The sequence below is a fragment of the Syngnathus scovelli genome, chromosome 12 (assembly GCF_024217435.2).
Source record: "Syngnathus scovelli strain Florida chromosome 12, RoL_Ssco_1.2, whole genome shotgun sequence".
In the NCBI taxonomy this organism is placed as follows: Eukaryota; Metazoa; Chordata; class Actinopteri; order Syngnathiformes; family Syngnathidae; genus Syngnathus; species Syngnathus scovelli.
This window is the reverse complement of record NC_090858.1, coordinates 10,947,977-10,972,184: the sequence shown is the minus strand read 5'-3', so window position 1 is coordinate 10,972,184 and position 24,208 is coordinate 10,947,977. Positions and strand designations below refer to the sequence as shown.

Here is a 24,208-nt window from a genome sequence, read left to right as displayed (position 1 = left end):
TTTGGAATCTATTGGTCTAGTACCTCAAGGGAGAGTTAAGAGTCGTGACGGCACGAATTGTGAATGGGAGCCATTAATCACTTTGCAATTAGCACCTGCAAACGAGAGTCCGTGGCTCGCACCCTAGCAGAAAAGTGGCAGGCTTCGCCTCAGTAGCCTGTTAAGGAGGCTCTTAGTGCAGCGTGTTTTGGAGAGTACTCTGTGGGGATTCAACAAACACATTGCACAACTCGGGGAGGGGGCGGGGTGTCAAACTGGAGGAAAACCAAAAGTTCAAGTGGAGGAATATTCCGTGCTATGCTAAGGTGTGCCACTTTGCAATGTTGTGCAATATTCCCTAATTTACTTTTGATAATAAGATCATAAATAAGATCACTAGTACTGCAAACGTGAATGACAGAGCAAGATTTTAGCGTGACGGTTTTTGCACCTCATAACACGGCCAGCTCAGTCAAAATTGATATTTGATGTCTATAGCCGTCAATGGCAGTGAATGAGTTAAGCATAATTATGTACTGTATGAGGGAAAGTTAATATATTTTCAGGCTAAAAAAAGTGATAGATTTGTTGGAAAAATAACTAATTCAGCAGAGCTGGCATTGCCCCCCCTCCATGTTGTCGTGAGCCGAACTTGGCCATCAACAAAATGGCAGAGTGAAGTTTATTTATTTTCAGTTCACACATTTGGTTTCCACGCCAACCCGCGGCAAGCGTGCATGAAACGTTGCGTAACGCATCATTTATTTAACACCGCATTTGCAAGTTTTCAGATATTTCGGTCCGCGCACAAACCGCAGCTCACCTCGGGTTTTTGTCAAATGTTGCTAGCGGGAGCGCAACGTCACGTATGGCAACGCTTTTGGAGTCAGACTGAGCAATACGTGACCTCGAAGGGATTGCTTTGTGTGCTGGGCTGACAAAGTCATGCCAGGAAGCGGCTCAGCATAATTATTCCGCCTAACCTTGTTTATTCCCCTTTATGATCCCGGGCAAGCAGGAGTTGCTCTTTTATTGAGGTGACTTGCCGCTGCTGCAATCCAGCTTAGCGGAGCAGAGCGGCTTCTCGCTCTGGCAAGCGACCGCTCCAGGAACAGACGGCGGCTTGACAGGGACTGGCTGCGCTGCCCAAACAATGCGGGGAACTGGAATAATAATCATATTCATGAGAGTGAGAGGTTATGTCGGGTGGCAGGGATGTCCGCCAAAGGAATCCCGCCAAAAGCGGTTTCAAGAATAGAATTCAAATACTCACAAGTGCTTTTTAAACTTCGTCACACCATTTGCTTTTTGACCTCATGTGACCAAACATTTGAAAATGGGACCTTCGAGTGTTCCTTGGTCCTTGTTGCCGGTGTGATTTGGATTTCAAATTGCAGGTGAGAAGAGAAATGTGAGTGGCCGATGTGTTTGGAGCAGCTTCACACACATCCTCGCCTCTGCGGTGGGTCTCGGCTGCTGACAGCCAGAGCAACAAGCTGCTGGAACTCTTTAGACATGGCACTCCACTATATTGAGACATGTGTGTGTGTGCGTTTGTGTGTGCGCACGTGTGTGTGTGTCACAGGAAGAAAAACATCCAGCGTGTGGAAGAAAAATGGCAATGTCAAAGCAAAACGCTTGAAGATGATTTTGCTTCCAATCTTTTTTTCTTCCTCTTACAGTAAATCTGCAGTTGGACAAAGGCCAGCGCATACCTGGCGTCCGCTTCAAAACCAAAAGCGGCTGCATTATAAATTAGGCCCAAGTTTCTTTTACGGTCACACGTCAAGGTGGAACGCTGTCGGCCGCCTGACGGCTCATTTCAAACTTTGAAATACCAACCGGCCAGGCTTTGTTTTGCCTTGAGGGCTGATTCCTCCGCCTGAGCCTTTGTGGGGCCTTTGGGTGAATGCACGTCTGCCGGCGCAGATGCTACACACGTGTCGGTAACGGGCAACGGGCGATGACTCCTTAAAAGGAAGCGTGCGCCGATTGGAGGCACGCCGGAGAGGCGAGGGGAAGGCGGGAGGTTGGGGGGGGTGGAGGGGGAGCATGCTCGCTGGAGAGTAAACACGCTTGAGCATGAGGAGAGGCCTCTTGAAACGAGACGCGAGGCTTCACACAAAGCGATTATCGGGAATTCCAGCATTCCCCAGCAAATGTACATCTGACTGTACATCGACTTCCAGCACCTCAAAGAGTTCCTCACGCCTCACTTTGGTGCCCCCCCTCATGCATATCTAGCACTGGTGGGGGTTCCGTCCCATTTCCTCAATAATGTCAATCCAGGTGACGTGACTGTACCTGACACCGCCGCCTAAAATAGCTTTTAAATTCCATTCCCCAATTCCCCAAGGGGGAGTCATGGCTCTCATCTTATCTCTAAGCTCATCCTGTGAAAACTAGCATGAATACCATGTCGCCGCCGCCGCAGGCTAAATCTGCTATGGAGGCTCCAAAAAGAAAAATATATATCTAAACAACACGCAGAGTGTGGGCTAAGCAACATTAAATGAAATATTTGACGGAGTTGTCAAGATGCGACAGACAGACACGTAATTAATATGAAACTAGCATATAACATGTGGAGTTGTCACTGTTAACTTTGAAAAAGGAATTTTACTAATTAGTTAACTTTGAGTACAGTCTGTGGTTGCAATTAAAGAACATCCCATGCAGCACACTAATTAAGCAATAATAAATAAATAAAGGGATAAATAAATAAATAACTTCTATTTAAGGAACTTTACATTTCAAAAAAAAACTCAGTGCTAAAAGCAAGAGGACTTTGGGCTCAAATGATGACTCCTCCTCTACGTGATCAATACCCGGCGTCCTTGCTAACGCAGCATCTTCAGTGCACTGCGGCTTGATTCCCGCTTAGTACTGTGCTATTATTACTCGCGGCCGCTCTGACCTTCCACTATAAATTGGCTGATACTGAAACCAGTCAACATTCAAACTGCTCTATTGAGACAGCTTGCTTGAGGTGATGTTTTATTTTTGAGTAAACAACAACAATATTGAATTGTAAAATTGTTTCTCAAGACATGTTTGGGCCTGGAGGACTAGAAAGAACAAAATATGATAAACAAGTTGGAGCCTTTAACACTTCCCATTAAAGCGCTATTTCTATAACGAGCAATATGATGATGTGCAAAAGTAATTTTCCTGCCCTCGCTGTTATTACTATAGATTTAAACACGCAGGTATTAAAAGACACTTAGGAGACATGCGCACATAAATATCCTATACAATTAGCGAGACGGGCCTCTTTCGACTCTGTATTCAGCAGGTGCCTTTGCTCTCCGGTGGCCTCGCAAAGTTTATAGCCGACAATTATATTTAATATATGATGGGATGGCTGTTTAATGGGGCTTGAATGATAAAGTAATTGATCTGCAGCCAAGGAAGAAAGGAAGAAAGAAAGCAAAAAATACATCCAGGCCAGCAGGGGGCGATGAAGACAAAACATGAAGACACAAATATGAAAATATCAGGACAGCAATCCATCAGATCACGCTTGAAGGCTATGTCAAAACACGAGAGGCGCTCGCTAGCTAAATCACCGGCGGGCTAATTTGCGGCATCATAAAAGTGCCAGTATTTACGTGGGCCACTGACTGATGATCTGTGGCGCGTAATAGTCGCCATCCGCCGCAAGTGACAGCGACATTAGCAGGATGGAGAGTGATGAGAATGCCGGCTGATAATGTATGCATGTATGTGGCTAATATGAGTGGGAAGCTACAACATCCGAGGAGACGACGTGGGCGGCCGAGCCATAGAAATCATTCTCGCGAAACCAAATTGCACCTTCAACTGAACGCTCTCCCTCTGGTGTGATCAACTTCAGGTGGCGCAAAGTGTTGCCAAACTTTTAGAAAAGAAAATGAAATTACGTAATTGTTATTAACTTGCAATGATATATATATATATATATATATATATATATATATATATATATATATATATATATATATATATATATATATATATATATATTTATTTCTTTTTGCTTCAGAATGCTTTCATGAGTGTCATGATGTTGCACTTCATTTGGTCACATTATTTGTATGATGGCTTGCTAAATTATTAGGAGAAGATAGTAATAGGGAATGGAACTGTAACGTTTTCATTATATATTGTGTGTGACCCCACGAATCCAAACACGTCGTTCAGGTTAATATTGCTTTGGAATATGGACTATGAGTTAAGCAGCTGAATTCAGCCGGGCGGCCATTTTGCCACTTTCGGTCAACTGAAAGTTACATCACAGTTGCTGGTTCTTAGGTTACAACCAATCACGGCTCAGTCGGAAAAAAAATGGCGAGCAGTGATTGGTTGTGACTGGCAACTGTGATGTCATTTCCTGTTGACGGCAAGTGGCAAAATGGCCACCCACTGAGATGGATAAAAACGGGTGAATTTTGCCTATTCAATTCATAATCCACAAACAAAGCATTCATCAGAACACTGTGTTTCAACTAGTTAGGCCGCACAAAACATATTACACAGAAATTTTTTGAGTTGACTTCCTCTTTAATCACAGACAAACAGGGGCTCCCCTTACCAAAGCTCAACAAGATGAAGTACATTTCAACGCAAAATTGTACGTCAAATCTAATTGTATTCACTGGAATGACAGGAAGTATGCTCGCATCCCTGGCTTATCTGGCTTTTTGAACGTCAACTTCTTGAAGGCCCTTCAGGCTATTTAAACAGCGCTGAGAGCGATTGTATTAGCCCCAAGCTTAGAGATAAACAGCGAATACGAGTAGCACGCTCATCCCCGAGACCCGAGAGCACGGACGGAGGAGAGAGGCTCCTTTCAAGGCCAGCCATGTGCACTTGACAGATTTAGATTTATGGTTTTATACAGAGACCAGAGATCAATAAAAGTCGTGTCAACACAGAAAGAGTTTGAACCAGGAAATTAAGGAGCAATCTACATCCGGGATGTGAGCGATTAAAAGATGCGTGAGTTCGCATAGCCACTTGTCCATGTGACGTTATTCCACAACCAGTCCGCTCTGTAAGCGGCAGCCAATGCAAACAAAGTTAATCGCTTGCTTTTTATTGCACGATCGGCAGCTTTTTTTTTTTTGGGGATGATCCGATAGTTAAACAAGTGTCCGCAATCATTCCAAGAGCCGACAAAATGATGTAGTGGCGAATTGTCAGGCGCTCGTGTGATGACCCTGTACGCCCCTCCCCCCCCGGAGTTTCATATTTGTTTTCTTGTATCCGTTCTTCAGCGCATTTTTTAGGCCTGCAGCGTCGAGAGGAAGAAACGATGTTTGTTTTTATAACCTCTAACACTACTTGGGGAATCTATTTTTTATTGGTGCTGGGCGGAAAGAATCAAGCATTTTGTTGATGGTGCATGATGGAGAATTTTAACTAGCACAAAGACGGCAGTGCAAGTTTTTTTTATATTTGCGGTGATGAATGAGCAATGAATATTGAAAGTGAGCTCAAAATATTAACGCTCCATTGTTAGCCAAAACTTAAACATTGCTTCTTGTCATTAAATTGGAAGACGAAAGGGCAGCTTTATAATCGCTGAGTTGACGAATGTTCCAAATGAGCTTTAAGGGAGCTTCGACATTAATAAAATTGCTCTCATTTATCTGTTGCACCGTTTTGTTGTTGTTGTTTTAGAGGTCGGTCTCAGTAAATGTACACTTGCACTTCATCTACCTTCATGTAAAGAGTCCAGAAGCAACAATATGGCGCCCGAGGCTCAGTCGCCTTTGTCCATGTCGCCTTTTGCGTCTGTTAGCTTCCCAGGTGGTTGTTGCAGTCATCGAATGCCGGCTGCGGGCATAATGACGCTATTTGGAAAATCGCATTCACTTGTTAATGTCGCCGGGCTCCAAATTTGAGTAATATCAATAAAGCAAATGGCTCCGACTGAGCGGCGGAGCCTGGCATCATCTACCCGCTAGCGTGACAACTCATCTCACACCAGTCGTCGTCATTCTGCCGTCACCCTCGGCTTTATTAAACTAGAAACGTACTTTTGTCATAATTTTCCCGTCAAAGAAACACGTGCGCTGAGCTCGTATAGCGGTTAGCATTTTTGGAGGAGTTGAGCAGTTCTAAAGGGAAACAATCCAGTTCTTTTCTCAGTTTCTCAGTTCTTGTGTTATTCTTCAGTTTCTCACTTCTTCTTTTTAAACAAGACGATTCAAGTCGGATCACACTCGACTTTTCTAAAATGTAGCTCTAAAATGTAGTCCTAAAATGAACGGGTTCAGTCCCACAAGAGTTTAGTACTGTCATTGCCGCGGCAACCAAGATTTTTCAGATGTATCACAATCCGGAAACTATTTTAAATGCTTGTGCTGTCACGCTGTCTTTTAGATAAAAACATTATTCCCTGAAAAGGTGTCTGGTGGAGATAGAATCAGCTAACAGGATATTAATTAACATCCCGTGACCCAATCAGAAGACTAAACGAGATATCAGGACATAAGACGGAACACGGAAGGCAATTAGCATTTTCAATCACGCTCATCTAAAAGACAGAAATAATGTAATAATACTAATTAGTTTTAATCATTTTTAATTGTTGTCAGTTGTTTAGAAATAAAATAGAGAAAAAAAATTCCAGTTTTATTTACTTATGTTATTAACACGCTTGACGCTTGCTAAACACCGTCTGTCTCGGCTCCGAGTTTGAGTTGTCAACGACTCTCCCATGTGAAGCGAAGCCGAGCGAATCAGAGCGAAGTGTTGGGGCCTGTCGGGTTAATCGTCGTTCACACTTCATTTCAAATCATTTCCAGTCGATTGTCAACGGTATGCTTACAAATGAGTTGGCAGTTGTTATGCATCGCCGGCTCCACTTGTGCTTTGCTAAGCGACCTGTTCAAATAGGAGCCGGGTTCATCTATTAAACTGGTTTTAATGCAAAGACAAGCACTACTACCTTTTGCACAATACAGAGTAAAAAAAAAAAAAAAAAAAAAATTGTAGCAATGCGGTGGCTCATTTTCACCTCACAAAAAAGCATTCGCATTAACTTTGACAGACTGTTTTGACTGCTCAGTAAACAGTTTTATGACATTCCCTGTGCACGTCAGGTGTCAGGGACATAACAAATAATTTGTCTGGCGTCTGACAGTGTTTTTTTCCCCTCTTAATCAGGGTTATTACATATTGAAGGACAAACAGACTTTTGAATAGTGAAGCTAATACTAAAACGTGGAGAGAAAGTTTGGAGTGCAATCAGCACAAAGTTTTCTTCCCAAACTAATTTGATGATGGCGTGGAGATGATGCAAGTTGCACGCAAGGCATAATCAGGCTTTCGCAAATTGCAGACGGTCGGGATGAAAAGGCTCACAGAGACAAACCTCTGCTAGCGTCTTTCATACAAGCTAAATTCAATCACAACAAAGGACAATGTGCCTCTCTTCGTTTTTCTTTCCGCCAACCAAACGGTGACAGCCAGTCATTTACATTCCTTAGTAAATAAATCAATGCTCCCTTTCCGACTGACACATTTAAGGCGGCGGGAAACGGCGCTCACCAGCCACGACACTTGTGAAACCGTACCAAAGCTGACTTTACAAAGATAACATTGTATTGCGCTGAAAAGCGGAAAAATCCCAGTTTACATCAGCACCTTCACTGATAGCCTTCGCCTGCATACGCCTGAATTATTCACTTAAAAGTTAAACAAATTGATGTTAAAGTCGGATGACACCCGCAAGAAAAAGCACTGAAAAAGCACAACAAATGGACTGATAATAACAGAAAGGTTTGGCCGAGGACAACGCGGGCGCCCGTCAGCAAATAATGCGAGGTGAAAACAGGTCGAGGTGAAAAGGAGGCAAAATAGAAGCGCATTAAAACAAACAGGAGTGACATCCTCTAATGGAGTCTAGCGGCCATGATGTCGCTGCGCCACTCTGAGCTGCGAAATGGCGCGTGACTACCCTGTGTGTCCATCATCGGATCTCTCCGGTTAATTAACAGACAGTTCCACCTCACTGCTCTGCCCCGCCCCTCCCCCTTATGAAAAAGTTCCGACAGCCACGATTACACGCAGCACAGCTCGTCCTCACTACGGGCTCCAATTTTCAACTCCAAATGATTAATCGTGCGTCCTTGTGGAGGTACCGGAATAATATGTCTTTTTTTAAGCAGCGGGTTTTTGCGGGCAACCAACAAAGCTGTCGTTATGAGAAGTCCCCGCCTCGGCTTTCCAATAAAAGGAGCTTCTTTTGTTCCCCAGAAAACACAATGGCGGAGATAATATGAATAATACGACTGCAAGGCTCCCTTTATCGAGCCGCGCGCGTCCCATCGAGCCCTTTTAGATTTATTTTGTATTACAATGCTGACATTCATTGTGTGCTGTGTCACTCAGAGTCACCAAGAACGGAATGAGAATGAAGAGGGTGCACATGCTAACGCTTACTGCAGTCATGCTGGGAAAAATATCAGCAATTCAAAAAGCTTGTCATTTACTGAGCTAATTGCACAACGGGGGAATGACGCTTTATCTTTCGTGGGCTTATTAAACCGCGCAGGTATTCATTTTTGCTCGACTCCCGGGTTGAACCATAATGGATTCATGATGCCGCATCGCCCTGACATCACATCTCAAAAAAATAATCACGGGCAATTAAAGAGGACGGCCTTTACAAATAAGAGTGCGGAATTAATAAGACAAGCGTGGCCCTTGACAGGACTCATCTGAGGAAGTCACGTGTTTTTGCGTGACGCATCAAGTGCAGTTGGTGCTTGGAAACATTGCAAGAGGCCAAAAGGTAATGAAAGCGGAATTGAAGCTACTAGTTGGGACTGACGAGCCCTCTCGCCCCCTTTTGCAAAGACAATCCATGTTCATGAAACTTTGATGCCACGCCCCGCCACCTAGTGTTCATCCAAAATACATTATTCAAACCAAAATGGCCGACTCCCTACTCAATTTTAGGTGCTCACTTCCATGCGTCCAGTTAGCCTGAGCGCTTGTGCTAACACACCACAGGAGCTAACAACATCTCATGTTTCTCATTTCTGGGCCAGTTTATTTTTTAAAAAAAACTGTGTGAGGAGCGGAGATGTATTTTCAGAGCAGCAAGGCTGGGATAACATTTCATGCACGGGTGAAATCATGTTCCCGACGTGGGAGGTGAGACACCACAATCCAGTCAAGTACTTTAAAAGCCGCACTCCTCGGCCCGAATGAGCCATTTATCGCCGTAAATCTTAAATTAGCCCTTGGAAGTCAGACCTCTCACGTATTTTGGAGTCATCTTCGTCCTTTCACGCACGCACGCGGCCATGACACAAAGCCGTAGAGGAGCAAAGACAAGGCAAGCTATTTCGACCGTTTGTTTCCGCACATGCTGCGACTCCTGAAAGCGCAGATGGTTTGGGAATACACTCAATATTCGTCTCGGTCCTCGCTGCAGCTGCGTACACATCAGTATCCCGACACATCGTCATGGCTGGGACGTCGTGAATCGTATTTTTCATTCAGCCCGGAATCGTCCGCGCTAGGACTAATTTATCAGCGGCGTGCCCGCCCGCCATTGACTTTCGCATTATATTGTTTAAAACCGCGGCGGGGGTTTTGGCGATCTTTGTTGACAGCGCCGCGCAATCCCCGTCGTCCCAGAGCTCTTTTGTCTCGGCAAGATGCAGGTGCGGCCGTATAATCACTTTGATTCACGGAGGCCGAGACGCCCGGGATTAGAAGAGATTCCGTCGTCTCGCCTATTGGCCCGTTGGCACGGCGTGACGCGTCGCTGGCGAATGTGAGCCAATGGCCCAGATAAGCAACACAGTCATCTGGGCCAGAAGAGAAATCGAGACAAAATCTATGAGGCGCTCTGACGCACGGCTAAGTGGGATTGACTTGCTTTGTGATACCCCGAGCTTTTCACTGCATTTTTTTGTAACTATAAGGAGCACCAGATTATAAATTGCAGTCTCAATGATCAGGTCTATTTTTGAAAATTTCCATATACCGTATTTTTCGCACTATAAGGCGCACCGGATTATAGGGCGCACCTTCAATGAATGGCCCATTTTAAAACTTTGGCCATATATAAAACGCACCGGATTATAAAGCGCACCTTCAATGAATGGCCCATTTTAAAACTTTGTCCATATCTAAGATACATACATTTGGCCCGCGGGCCGGACTTTGGACATGCCTGCTGTAGTGGATCAATATTGGTCCATATATAAGGCGCACCTGATTGTAAGGTGCACTGTTGGCTTTTGAGAAAATTGGAGGTTTTTAGGTGCGCCTTATAGTGCGGAAAATACAGTAAGTTAATATATATAAAAATATGGCGGAGACACGATTCTGAAATCAACATTTAACGTGAGCATCTGTTGTGTCTGCTTTTGACGAGAGCACCTCAGGAAATATTCTGATCCAGAAGAGGCATGAGGAGGTCTTCTTTAAACACGTTGAGGACGGCTTCAACTATAAAGACACTTTTGTTTCTTCATTGCGCATTTAATTATCTCCAATATTATTTCCCTATCGGTTGCCTATTCAAACAAGCTTCATCAGGGATATTTTAATACCAGGTTAATTTTTTTTTTAACAGTAAATGTTTTATTTTAATGCGCTGACCATTGCAAGGGATCTTCACGAAGGTCAGAACGTTAAAAACAATACACACGAGGTCGATTCACGGTACATCGTTACGCTCCTTGTGAAGATTTGAAGGCTTAACTGCTTGCTGGTCACAATCGATGTCAATGTAAGTCCTCCCGACACCACCCTACCCCCACTCCAAAAACACATCCCCTTAGTATTAGAAGCCGATCAACGGTGAAGCTGCTCGTCGTAAAATGCTGACGGGAGAATCTGGCCGCTACGAATTTGAAAGTGCATCCATAAGGTGATTTAGGACGAAATCAAGTATAGTGAAGCGATACCTTGGATGTGAAATACCTGAGCAGCCGAGTAGGTTCAGTTGAGGTTCATATTTGCCGCTTGGTTAACGTCTCCAAGTGCATTTGGCTCTCTGATGAGCATCCCCCGGGAAGAAGAAACCTTTGTTTTATTTTTCCCTCTCGGATTGACAGAGTCATTAATTGCAAAAAGCGGACGGCGTCTTTGCTTGCACAATAACTCAGACAGAGGACGGGACAGCCGTGAGCTTTAATGCAGGCGCAGGCAGTTAGCTCACTTGATGGACAAGGTGCAGCCAGCCTGGAATGTTCAGGCAAAATTAAGCAGAAAAATGAGACATTTAGAAGTGACGCCTCATTAAATCACTTGGAAGAAGAGCTCTACGCGCCACTAATTAAAAACAAACCTCATACTTGTAAGGATAGATTGTAAACATACAAAATGGAGACAAATTAGAATTTTACACATTTTAAACGGTTGCCAATTGTCTTAAGAGACTTTTAGAAGCAACTACTAAGAGAAAAAGCAACATCCAGGTGTAAATGTCACAAAAATAGCAACAATTCTTGCGACACAAAAAAACTTCTTATCATGTTAACTCATTTTAATCCGCTCCAAACGAAGTGCAACGTTCCGAGTTTGTTTGTCTTATTTCCTGCCCGAGGCCGTATTGTAAAAACAGCAAAGTTCTTATCGCCGCTCGGAGAGGCACCACGACAGATCGGTGATGCCTGGTAGCAGCTGCTCCCTCGTAAAACACAACTCTGGCAAAGCGAGGCGAGGCAGGTAAGGAGAGGAATTAGCGTGCTTAATGGAGGAGCTCGGCTGCTCTGAGGAGAGCAGACCTCGGACGTTCTCGCCATCCCTGCTGGTGGGCCACTTTCACACGTCATTTTTATCAGGCGGGTTAAATTGGGTCAATTTAAAACTGTGACAAATCAGCTCCAAGTTGAATTTGTAATTGATTTATGAAAATAAAAGAGCTCGAGCATGAACTGCCCGGAACCCACCTGGAATTTGAAATATGTCTTTGCATAATCAGTTGGAAATGAAAAACAAAAGCTTCCAGGCGAAGGTATTCTCCTTTCAGGAGATTTGATGATATTCTAAGTGAGCACTTGGAAGGACGAGTCGCACCAATCATGAGTGCTCCTCGGCGGTTGCGCAAACGTAATTACCAAGAACATTATTTCTATTGATGACATGACTGATAAGCTGACACGAAGACCGACTTGGGGAGAATTGATCATTTAGAGGAACCTTTATTGGACTAAAGCTAATGTTTGCCGGGCTAAGTGATGCAATCATTGGATTTCTGTAAAGTGCATTGCTGCCCTTCGAGGCTTTCTCTCCTGGCCCAAATGCAATCGCAAGCACGGACCGACATATGAAATGCTAATTCCAAAAAGTTTTAAAATTTATACTTGAAATTCTCAACTTAATTACTCTGAGTGGAAAGCATATAGTTCTTCTCTGAATACAAGCTAATGGCTAATTGCTAATTATCCCAAGCCTCCAGGGGTTGTTAATCAGAGAATATTTGCTGTCAAAGTGAAGCGAGCAGGTGGAAATTCTTGCTCGGAGGCAGACAAAGCGGGGATGAGTGCCGCGGAATAAGCGGGAGGCCGCCCGGATTCCGGAGTCGGCGCGCGTTTATCTGCACGTCCGTGCGTCGGCATTTGCTATCAGTCCTCCAGACGCCGCTGCCATTTGCTCCCCTGCCAATCAAAGGCCAACGAGAATGCCAGTCCCTCGGAGGGCTGCTTTACAGGCAGCTCACCTGTCAGCCGTCGCATCCTCCTCGCACGCTAGCTAACATCGCGCCGCATTCATTAGGCACCAGGACTCGGCCGAGCGTCTTGCTAAGGTAAATTTTGGAACGCAAATGCAAAAAATGTCATCTGGAGTAACAAGAAAGATGGCGGTGTGTCACCCCCGGTGGATTTCACGGGATTTTGCACAAAGTGATGCAAATTCTATGCAGTCGACTGACATGTTGGAAAACAACAACGTGAAGCAGCTTTTGATCAAATATCGTCCCAAATTTGTCAGTCGTGCGTCGTAAACAGCTAGCGTAAGCTGAGTGGAAGATTCTCAGATCACGGTCATGGATGAGGAACTCGGCGAAGGGACGGGCCGTTATGTAAATTAGCCTCCTGGTATATAACAGAAGTACAAGAAAGGCTTGCTCACAAACACATTTTCAGAAATAGGCAGATGACAAAAGATTGATGGGCACTCCAGAGATCCAAGCTGCTAAAAAGTCAATTATCTACAATATGCCCCCTTGAAAACTTTTTCCGATGGGTGACAAGAGTGCAAGAAAAAGGCCTTCATCCTGGAGAAAAAAAGCACCAAAAAAAAAGCGTATCCGTCGCAATTGCATTGCTGATTCTGGCACAGATTAGCATAGCCTGTAAAGAATTGCTGACATCACTAAAACAGGCTATACTAATTAAAGCCAGAATCATCAATCAGCCATCTTCAGACCTTTAAAGAGAAGGAAAGGAAAGTTTTTGTGCTCCCAGCTGAAGCTGAAGTTGGACGTGAATCAAGCGTTAATGTCGAGACAGGAGCAGAAGGAAGGAAGGAAGGAAGGAAGGAAGGAAGGAAGGAAGGAAGGAAGGAAGGAAGGTAGGAAGGAAGGAAGGAAGGAAACACACACATGATGGGTAAAAAGGGAGCTTAAATTTTAAATGCAACAACGTGCTGTCATTTTAGTCTATACCATTTCTTTTTTTCACGCCTTGCTAAAGGCTTTGAGGAGTCAAACGCTTTGTTTTGCGGCGGTCTTAGCTCTCAACTCCAGTTAAGAAGCAGAAAGCAAATCCAGTGGACACAAAGTGCATCGCCTCGCTCTCCAAGCTGTTACGTACTATCACGTGGACGCCATGTCAAAGTCGTACACAAGGTCCCGCTTGCTAACGACACCGAGCGTGTAATGTATGCTCCACCTCGGGAAAACATGCAAAGAGGAAAGGAGAAGACAAATGAGCAAGGCAGGTCACGGAACATTAACAAGCGAAACAACTTGGGAAGGTGCTCTTGCAGATAAGCTAACATTTGTTCATATTCAAGTGCTGACTCAGCGTTGTGGCACTTAACTCAAGGATTATATTTTCCAAATAATAGGATGTTTTGCCAGAAGTGTCATTGTCGTCATCGTGAATTCAATCTCCAGGCCAACAAGTTGACTGCCTTGCGAGTCTTGTTTTGTGGTTGCAGCATCATTTTGGGAAGAAATTCAGAAGAAGACACAGATGGCGCTTGACAGGCTCAGAAAAGCGCTGAGGGCAGTTTAGGTTGAATCTTTCAAATTGTTTCTTTCTTACATGTAAAAGCAAATGGAGTCTGAAAATCTTTATCGGGAAGTCTCAAGCGGAGAGCACTGAGCATTAAAAATAGAGTGTTAAAATCCTGAGGAGGAAGCGTTGGGATTTGGGGATGGGGTCTTGCAAGAACAACAGCGAGATCCCCGGCGGACGCAAACCAAGCATTAGCCTCTCGCAATTTCCAGCAGTTGGAAAAAAAACCAGTTGGATTTATATGTGCCTGGGTAGAAGTGTGGGAAATTAATTTTCAACCTGACTTTGTCAAGTCAACTGGTTTACAGAAAATGAAAAAGAAGTAATAATAATAATGCCGGGAGGTATAATAACTGACTAAACTTTCTCAAGCCTGAGGGCACAGGAAAGTCAAAAACAATTGCGAAAGGCGGCCAGCAATGTGTGACACTTCGCGATCGGGCCGTGCAATCGAGTCGACAATCCAATTTGACTTGTGACACGCTCCTTCACGGTTCCCAAACCTGCCCCAAAGAAAAACTCCTGGGACCAAGAACTCAGGGTGAGAAGAAACCGCACAACAGATACCGAGCTATTGTTCTTTAGTCAAACATTCAAACGTCAAGCCTCTTTCATTAGCTTTGAGTTCATTCCTCATAATCAGAACCACCTTGTATTCCGACAGTAGAATTCCGTTTGAAGGGATTTTGCTTTTGCATCTGGCAACTTAAAGCGTTTCGACCTCCAACATGAAAGTCGCGTCAATTTAGCCAAACGTGACCAAGCATCTCCATTGCTCGAGACAGGCAATTACGGTCGGAGAAATGAAGTGACACAGGTGGTTTATCGGCGCCTTCCCGCCTTAGCCCGCCCAAATGTGCTTGTTGGTATCTCTTGTAATAGCAGCCTCTTGGCAGCACCTGACCAAATCAAGTGCACGCTCAATTCGAGCCAACGCTCCGCCGCTGCTCGTAAAGTATGACTCACACACACACGCACGCACACACACACACACATACACACACATATTTGGAGATGCGGTGGGCGACATGTTGTAATCTTGCTGAACTCCAATCATACCAAAGGCATTTACACTCGACTCGCTTCAATTGCAAAGCCCGTTAATGAAAATGATGGCTTTCATTTTTCCGCCGTTAGTTTCACTTACGGGGACGTCATGTCAACTACAAGCTCAAGCTGAGCCAGTTATGGAATACATGAATGCAAATAAAGCGTCACTTGATTTCCACACACAAAAATGCTATTTATTTTCCTTCCGAGATGAAACTGTTCCTTCATTGATGAGCAACAGAAATTATTGTGGGGTTTTTTGGGTCCTTATCAATGTCACTGGTTTAAGTATTTAAAATCAATTGTTTTATGTTTCACCACTTTCCATTGTTTGACAGGAGCTACTGTCACGCCCGTGCCAGAGCACGCTCGGCCTGCACTTCGCTCGGCCACACCCCTTTCGTTACCGTAATGTCTGTCACCTGCTTTCTCTTGTTACCCTGTGTATTTAAGCCCTGCCCGTGTGTTTCTCCTTGTGGGTGTCTACTGTTGTGCCCATTCCTGTTCGTGCCCAGTGTTCCTGTTCTTGTCATCTGGTTTTCCCTCGGTCTGTGTGAAGGCTCACGGTCAGAATTTTAACCTTGTCCAAGGGGACTTCATGTCGGTCAGTCTGTCTGTTTGCTGGCCGTGAGTCTCCCTCCCGTCTGTGTCGTCGGTTCCCCACCTGCCTCCCTTCCAACTCCTTTTCCCTGCAATAAATCCTGGTTCAAGCTGCATTTGGTCGCCCTGATCCAACTCATTCCTGACAGCTACGTTGGCAGGGAATTTGGTCTGCAAATGTGCTTTGGCCATAATTTGAATCTTTAAGCACAACCGTTGCTACTTCACATCACGTCATTATGGTGACAATGGAGACTCAAAACAGGCTCAACTTACCAAACATTTTGGGAAGGCAAATTGTCTGGAGGTCACCTTTCAGCCAGATGCCTTTCAGTGTCACCGTTCCCTGCCGGGGGGGCAAGATGATCCTGGCGGCGGATCATGACGTCTGTGTGGCAGGGAGGGAATGGGGAAGGCAGAGGGAACAAAGAGAACATAAAAGGATTCAGTGACTAAATTTGGAAATGCATCAATAGCACTCTAAATTTTTTTTTTTTAAAAGTCACATAATGTCCTGAGGATGAAGTTGCACTACAGCTCCGGTTGCACCTCAACCCTCACCTTTATTTATGCAACGTGATTTAATCAAGGTTGCAGTAAGGAGCACTCCGGGCTGGATAAAATGTGTCAAAGGAAAGAATGGCATGTCTTTACATCTGGCAAAGTCTTCATGCCTTATATAGTCTCCGTCTCATCTTGCGCACTGCTGGATGGAGCCCGAGGCGGTGGAACGACGCAAGCGCACCCAAAGACAGCTCGTTAAGTTAATGGGAGGTTCCACCTCATCATAATGTTTTATATTTTATATATATATATATATCAATATGACCAACACATTGAGGCCACTCTAACAAGTGAGCGCGAGCGTCTCATTTTCATACTACAAATTGAGCCACAAAAGGTCAATGAAGCAAACATTCATCTTCGGGTAGGCAAAAGCGTGACATTTACCATGTTGGCACCCAAGCATGTTTAATTATTCCAACCGTAGTCCATTTCACCCCCTCCCACCACGTTTCAAGCTCACAAACCTTCCATTAACAACATGAAGTCTTTTTGCCGTTTTGACCGTTTTGTGCCGAATTCCCAGACGGCCGGTGAACGGCAATTACCCGGGGAGCCTTCCAGATGGTGGACGCGTGCTCATTAGCATTCAGAAATAGAAATAACTACTGTACATGTCAAGAAGAAAGGTCATGTCATTACATGACGGTTCACTACTCCGTCTTAGAGCAAATTACTTACAAGAAAAAATTAAATAAAATATTTATTTTTAGTAAACATATGCGCTACAGCTTCAATTAAACACACACACGCACACACACACAAACACACACAATTGGTTTTAACCATCTAGTCGAACAATAGCTAATTCGTTGAAGTTGTCGGTCGTCAATTGTTGAGCACATTTTGTTGCAGACGTTTGAAATAGTTGAATTGTGCTTTTGGCTGCGGCCTCGCAGCTCCTGAAGGACTTTGCCGGCACCTCTGCATGTATTATGCAACAGGCGGGTGTGAAAAATGCAAACTTGCTGACGTGACGTATATCAAAGCAGGATCACGGCTTGCTTCAGTCACCCCAGCGGCGCCTGCCATCATCCCTCCTCCTTAGAGCCCACCTCCGTCTCATTCTGAAAAATTCACTAAATGCTCCTCTGATTTATTTTTGAAATTGCATTTGATAACCCCTTCTGTGCTGAGCAACCATCGAGAGTGGAGTCGCGTCAACGCGACCGAATGAGCTTAACGCTACAAATGTAACTTCATTAGCCCGAGTGAACAAATGCGAAGACTGTTGGTGACGTTGACAGATGCAAGTGACAAGCTCCGCGGGTACTAATGGACGCTGCAGCCAACTCTCCTAGTGGGACAATGCGGCTTCAGAATTATTTATGAGGGCATATAAAAAAAAATAATAATGGAAAGATTACTTTCTGGCATATCACAAGCAGCACATTTCACTTTCTCTCTGCACGCCTTTTTGCCTTGTTCTACTTTGAAAAAGCAGAAGAACAGAGCTCCAAAAGATGAGCCCGCAGTCGCAAAAAGACGAGGGGGAATATGAGAATAAAACAAAGGCATGAGGCAGACAGGCAGGCAGATTAGAAAGGCGCCAATCTCAAAATACAACGTTTGATTAAACACTCACTAAAGAAGCAATAAAAGCAGCAAGAGTGTTTGCGCAAGTGGAAGGAACGTTTGTTTTCCGCAAACGGTAACACGCAACCGTGCAATTGTGGGACATAAAACAATTCAATTGCCCCCGGACAAGCTCGAGTTCAATTTTTCACAAAGCGTTCAATCCAAAATTATTATTACTAATAATAACAACAATAATAATGACAATAATAATAATAATCAATCAACAGATGGAATAACCGATAGAAACAACCATGCTAAAAATATTTGATGGCGAAAGTCATCTGTGCAATTTGCGTTTAATTCAGCTGTGTGTTGACTCTCATTGCACACGTGTTCATAATATGTTGTGTCATCGGTGAGCAGCTTTGACCTTTCGGTTCACAATGTGTGCGCGGGTCAGATATAGTGGCATGAAAATCCCGAGGTGCTTTTACAGTAGTTTTGATAACAATGATCCTTGAAGCGAAAACATGCACGCCGAGGCGGGTCACGATTGGCCGGGCAATAAATGGCTCGTTAAGTTTCAAAATACTTGCTGGCCTCACGCTCCATCTACACTTGGAAAATAAATAAGTAAATAAATAAATAAATGAATAAATAAATAAATAAATAAAAGCCAGGAGTGATGACTGTCAAGCACACAGACCATACGCACAGAATCTAAATTCACACCCGTGGCCAATTTGAAGCCTTGTTTTGGAGACGTGGGCGGAAGCTTGAGTACCACTGCAACGTTTTGAAAATAAATCTGCGTCTCACAGGTAAGTAGGTAAAATGGGATCAGGTGTAACTAATAAAGTGAAAAACCTGTGTAGCCAAAGACTTTGTTGCCGTGATGCTCTCACAGCAAGAGCCAAAGATGAAAAGGAAGGAGCAGAAGCGTAGTGAAAGGATCTCTGGAATGTTCTCGACACGCCGGGATGCTTCACACTCCGTTTTTGGAGGCAAATGTGTGCCCTCATCACGTCTGCAGCCTCTTTGTTGTCAAGGCAGGGCGGCAAGGGATTGTTTAGCGTCAGTGGATGCCTGAGCTGCAGTCAGATGAACGTGCTCCGAAAATACAGAAAAGTGCTAAACATCTTGAATTAGAAATTTGAACTAAATGACAGCACTCTCCTCTTCACATCATTAACCTCTGGGTAACACCACGACCCCAGCGCGCCAGCCTGATTCTAATCGTGACGAGCTGAGCGAGGGAGCGAGCGGGGTCAGGATTGGGACCGCGGCCCCTTTTGATGCCTTAACGCCCAATGTCTTTCATCTCGGGCAGAGCAAAGGAGACCGAGCCGAGCTGTCCAAAAACTCAATTAGTGGCGCTCGGAAAGTGAGTGGACAGCCTAAGAGGAGGCGTGCGGCGCCGAGGTGTGATCTGCGGTGGGAGAAACAAATGGGACGAGCAGGAGCGCTATAAAGAGGTTTCAAGGATGAGAGCTGCTCTCGTGAATAAACAGGAAGCTAATTCTCGGTCTTAATGTGTCATCGTGTGCAAATAAGCTCCTTGTCCCCTGGCGACTGCAACGCAATTAAAAGCGACCTTGTCCACAAATAATGTGGATACATGAACACGAGCTTCTAACACTCACGAAAATGAGAAAACTTGACTGGCAGAGCCACACCGAGGCCAGACCAATTATCCCGGATTGTTCTCACTACCACTGTAGATGCACAACCTCAGCATTCAGAAAATAAACAAAGCACTAACAGTATCTGTGATTGCTTCTAATTTGGGCTTTTATAACAACAGTATCTTGTGAAAAATAGAGCAGCAGCAAAATGTGTAGACATTTAATTAGATAACTAATTAACTAGCTAGATAAACAACTCATAAACTAGTCAGCCAAATCATTAGCTACACAGTTATGTCTACATATTTACTAAGATAACAATATAATTAGCTTTCTAGCTACCTAAATTACAAACTTACTTGCTAACTACACAGCTAATCAAGACATTTCGCTACATGACTATGTAGGTGGCTAACAATAATCTAGCCAGCTAACTTGAGCTAGCTGTTAGCTGTTTTGACCAATAGTGGCTTGTCAGCTAACAAACAAATGCTCGAAAAACTATAGACAGCAAGTGACTAACTTTATGTTGTAGTTTAAAACTTTTTTTAAATCGTGTGACATTTAACAATGTTGCGCCAGTCTGATCCTGAAAGTGATTCTTTGTTTTTCTTTTATTTACCATGGGAGAAACTAGGGGGGGAAAACAATAAGACAAGTCAGAGTTTATCAATATCTCCGGTTTATCCAGGTAGCTTTGATGGAAATGGTACAAGACCCATGAGTGTTGTTCCAGTTGTGGTGAGAGTCGACACAGACATGGTGGACTGCCCAAGGCAAAACGATGCTGGCCTAAATTGCAGAGCATCTTTTGAGCAGCCAACGTTGACACTTCCTTTCATGCAAACGGCCGCACGCAGGCACAACAAAACTTGAGCTTGCTTGCTCATCTCTCAACAATCTGAGCCTTTGTGGGCATTCTTCCAGAACAACATTTGGGTGGTCAAATGTCACTGATGCTGAACCCTGGGAAAGAATCTGGGGGCGCACAATTTCTGTTCCAGTTCACAGGAAAGATGCTCAATTTGTTCTGCAATAAACATAACCACAAACACATATAACACAAAAGGGTTGTGTATCAAAACTCGACAAGCATCCTCATATTGAGGACTTTCCAGAGGGCACTAGTGTCTAATTTTTTCTGGGGGGTGATGCATTCTGGACCTGTCCAATATAGACAGCAGCATCAAGCCAGGAGTCTTGACTTTTTCAGGCAAAACCTGTTTCAAACAGCTGAGGTCTTATTGCCCATTACTGCAGCCACGCCGACACAAATGAACAGCTGAGCCTGAGACACACACACACACACACGCACACACACACACACAAACACTATCGAGTTGAATGAAATCTCCTTCATGAGGTTCCTGTTAGGCTAATAAATAGCAAAGACAAGACAAACTCAGAAACCAATGCTGTCACTATGATTCACTTCAAAAAATATTTATTTTTATTCTTTTCTATTTCAATACGCTTTTTTGTCAAACGGCACAAAAAAATAATTGGCCTTTTGCGTCCTGGGGAAGCAGACGTTCCTACAGCACGCTTTGGAGTGGCGATCACTAAGTAAGCGACTCACAGTAGGCTACAGACAAACAAACAAGATATCGAACCCCACATGCACTCGATAAACTCTCAACAGTCACATCAGTGAAAAAAGATCCACAATATATGAGGGCTACCAACCACTACAAAATAATATGTATTTTAGAAATATTTAAAAGCAAGCAAACCCACCAGCTGAAAATGAACATGGACATGTTTTTGTATTTGCACAGTAACATTGTGCGAGACATGCCAACAACTATTTGAATGATAAACAAGGAGCTAAATGTCTCGCGCTACAATGTAATAAATTCAGACGACAAAGGGAAAAACACTCACTCTGTCCCTAATGCCCCAATAGGTCATCAAGGCTACTTTGGAGTCAGATAAATACATATAAAATGGCTGTCTTTTGGAGGATCGTTACGTAAAATGGACTTTTGAACGAGCACTTTTGCACTTGTTGACAAGAGCTGGGCTCGAAGTTTGTGGGCCGCGGGATATTGTTGCTCACTCGCATGCAACGGGACCGGCCCCACAAGAAATTGGATGCGTGGCGTCCTAGAATTCGGATTCCTTGAGGGCACTTGATAAAAACACATCACAGACACCTTGAAATTTTTGGCAAAAAGAGTTCTTACTATATCTGTTTAGATGTTAGCAAGGACTGTTACGAACACACATAACATGCCATTCTAATTCTAACCTGTTTTCATCACAGCGTCAACGGTGTCATGTCAGAAGCGTACTCCCAACTTTGTGCTTTTCCTCTGAACTCTATCGAGAAGCTACTTGGAGTTGTCGTAAACACGCCTGTAAAATAAATAAGCTTTAAAAATCAATATGAAGTTGTAGTCTAAATGTCTGTGCGGCCAGACGTGCCCTTTCTCTTCCCAACTTGACATGAAAAATGCTCTTGTTTTGCCGTCACACTGAAGTTTGACCTTTCTCCTAAGAGTGGCCGTCAAGTGCGTTGTAACACGACACGAGCCGTGATACAAAAGCAGCGTGTTACGTCGTTGTGTTGCATTGTTGTCACTGGCCGCTGCTTCACACGATCATGTGCTGAAAGCTTGCACGGAAGAAAAATTACCAAAAAAAAAGGGCGATGGAATTATTCCAAATGTTAAGTCAGTAAAAGCACAAAACCATGGACCAGCGAGCTTGTACTGTTTAGAAACCCGTCTGGCGTCTCTTATTTGTTTGCGGTTGCGAGTGAAATAAACACCGAAAAGCTTCTGCTCGGGCGAGTCTTTGGATGGAGTCTTAATTCTGCAGCGGGCTGCGAGTAACAGCAGCAGCCAATGAATGATTCATGACGTCCATTGTGGCCACACAGTCGGGAAATGGATTTGACACGGCTGATGCCGGTCAATACATATTTTTCCCAGATGACAAAAAAAAAAAAAAAAAAACCACACCATTTTATTCTAAATTGCCATGTTCAGGTTTGCGGGAAATGAAAACGCCAACTGACAGCAAGAAGCTTCTCGGTCATCCATTCTAAATGTGAGGTATGGCCTGCAGCTTTAGACACGCTTCCATTTGGACTTTTAAAGGTACTTTTTCACCCACGGACACATGATCATGGCGGGGGGTCTCCAAGGCCCCACTTGACAGTGGACAGCTTTATATCATCTCCAAGTAGAGATCAGGCGGAGATGGATGGATGGATGGATGGATGGATGGATGGATGGATGGATGGATGGATGGATGGACGGACGGACGGACGGACGGACGGACGGACGGACGGACGGACAGACGGATGGATGGATGTCCCCTATAAAGGGCCCACAAGATTCCCGGCATCCAACATGGAGCTCTACAGTAAAGTCATGATTCAGGCAAAAGGTATAATTAATGCACATAGTAAAAGTGCCGAGTCGCATCTCATGAAGAACATGCCTATTCCATCACAGCCATGTTTTTCTTGCCGCATGCCAATTCCCGGCCGGCGGTCGGAATACAAAAGTCCTTTTGAGATTGGCAGACGTCTGCAAACCTCTTAATCTCCCGTGTCCACAGATCACTGGCGGGCTGTAAAGCTAGCCGAGCGTCACAGATTACAATCGTGCTTCCCCGGCTTCTATTTTCGGGCGGATCGTGTTTTACGCTTGCAAATGTTACATCACGCGTTCCCCTGCTGCAACCTTTTGCCTTTCCTGCCTTTTGCTGCCGTGAGAAAAAAACTGGATTTAATGATTCAACACAAGAGCATTTGAGGCAAAACAAAGACGTAATTAAAGCGGCAATTGGGCGTTGATTAATTGACCTTTTGGAATTCAGTTAATGATATGAAAGGGCCCTTGAAGCAATTGAGGACACTAATCGAGGCGCTGTCGAGCAGTCAATTAGTTCGCTGGCTCAAGAGGTGAAAAAAATACATGTGTCGATTCACGTGATTTTTGGAAACACGAAGAAATGTCTACAGAAGAGGGCAAGCGATGTGGAGCGGGCGGCTCGCCTCCAGACCTCAGCGCGCATCTGCACGTGTCACTCTGATGGATGAGCCAGGCGCACAGATCGATGCACCTGGCGGTTCGGATGAGCTCGGCGTTAGCGTGGGCCGTGTCGCGTCACGGCGCTCACTGACGAATGGGTTTGAGAAACACAAAGGCCTCCACAAAGCTAATCAAGGCGAATGAGCATGCATGTCACACTCCATCAATCAAAAGGCAAAATAGACGACGAGCGCGATGAGCGTCGGCGTTTGAGCCAAATAAAGAAACAATGGGCCCACCAGCATGCCGGCAAATGTCGAAAAAAATTCCAAAGTGGAGAACAGGTAAGATGCGCAGCCCTCCAAAGAATGCAAAAGTAAGACTGGACGTAAATCAAACGGCATTTGGGCTCCAGCGGCTCGCACAACAATGTAACTGCTGCTCCTTGTACTTAGTTACGTAACAAACTACAAGCGAGTGGCGTTTTTCACAAAGCCTGATTATATTAGGGTTTGAATTGTCGCCAATAAATTGAGGACGCTATGATAACAAAGTTATGTAAGTTGACGGTGAATGTTTACGCTCAACTGAAACGGAGATAGTTGTCATTTTGCCGGCAAAGTGACGAAGCAAAAAAAAAAAAAAAAAAAAAAAAAAAAAGGCTTGTAGTTGAGGTATGACGCTG

The 24,208-nt window shown here is 44.3% G+C and overlaps 1 protein-coding gene across 1 annotated transcript in view; it reads right to left on the bottom strand.

Annotated features, from left to right (window-relative positions):
• chrm3a (cholinergic receptor, muscarinic 3a) overlaps positions 1-24,208 on the bottom strand; it is a 48,740-nt gene that overhangs the window by 10,668 nt on the left and 13,864 nt on the right. The window contains exon 5 of the mRNA XM_049736327.1: positions 16,107-16,218. The gene's annotated coding sequence lies outside the window, so the exon portion shown is untranslated. The remainder of the gene's footprint in view (positions 1-16,106; positions 16,219-24,208) is intronic.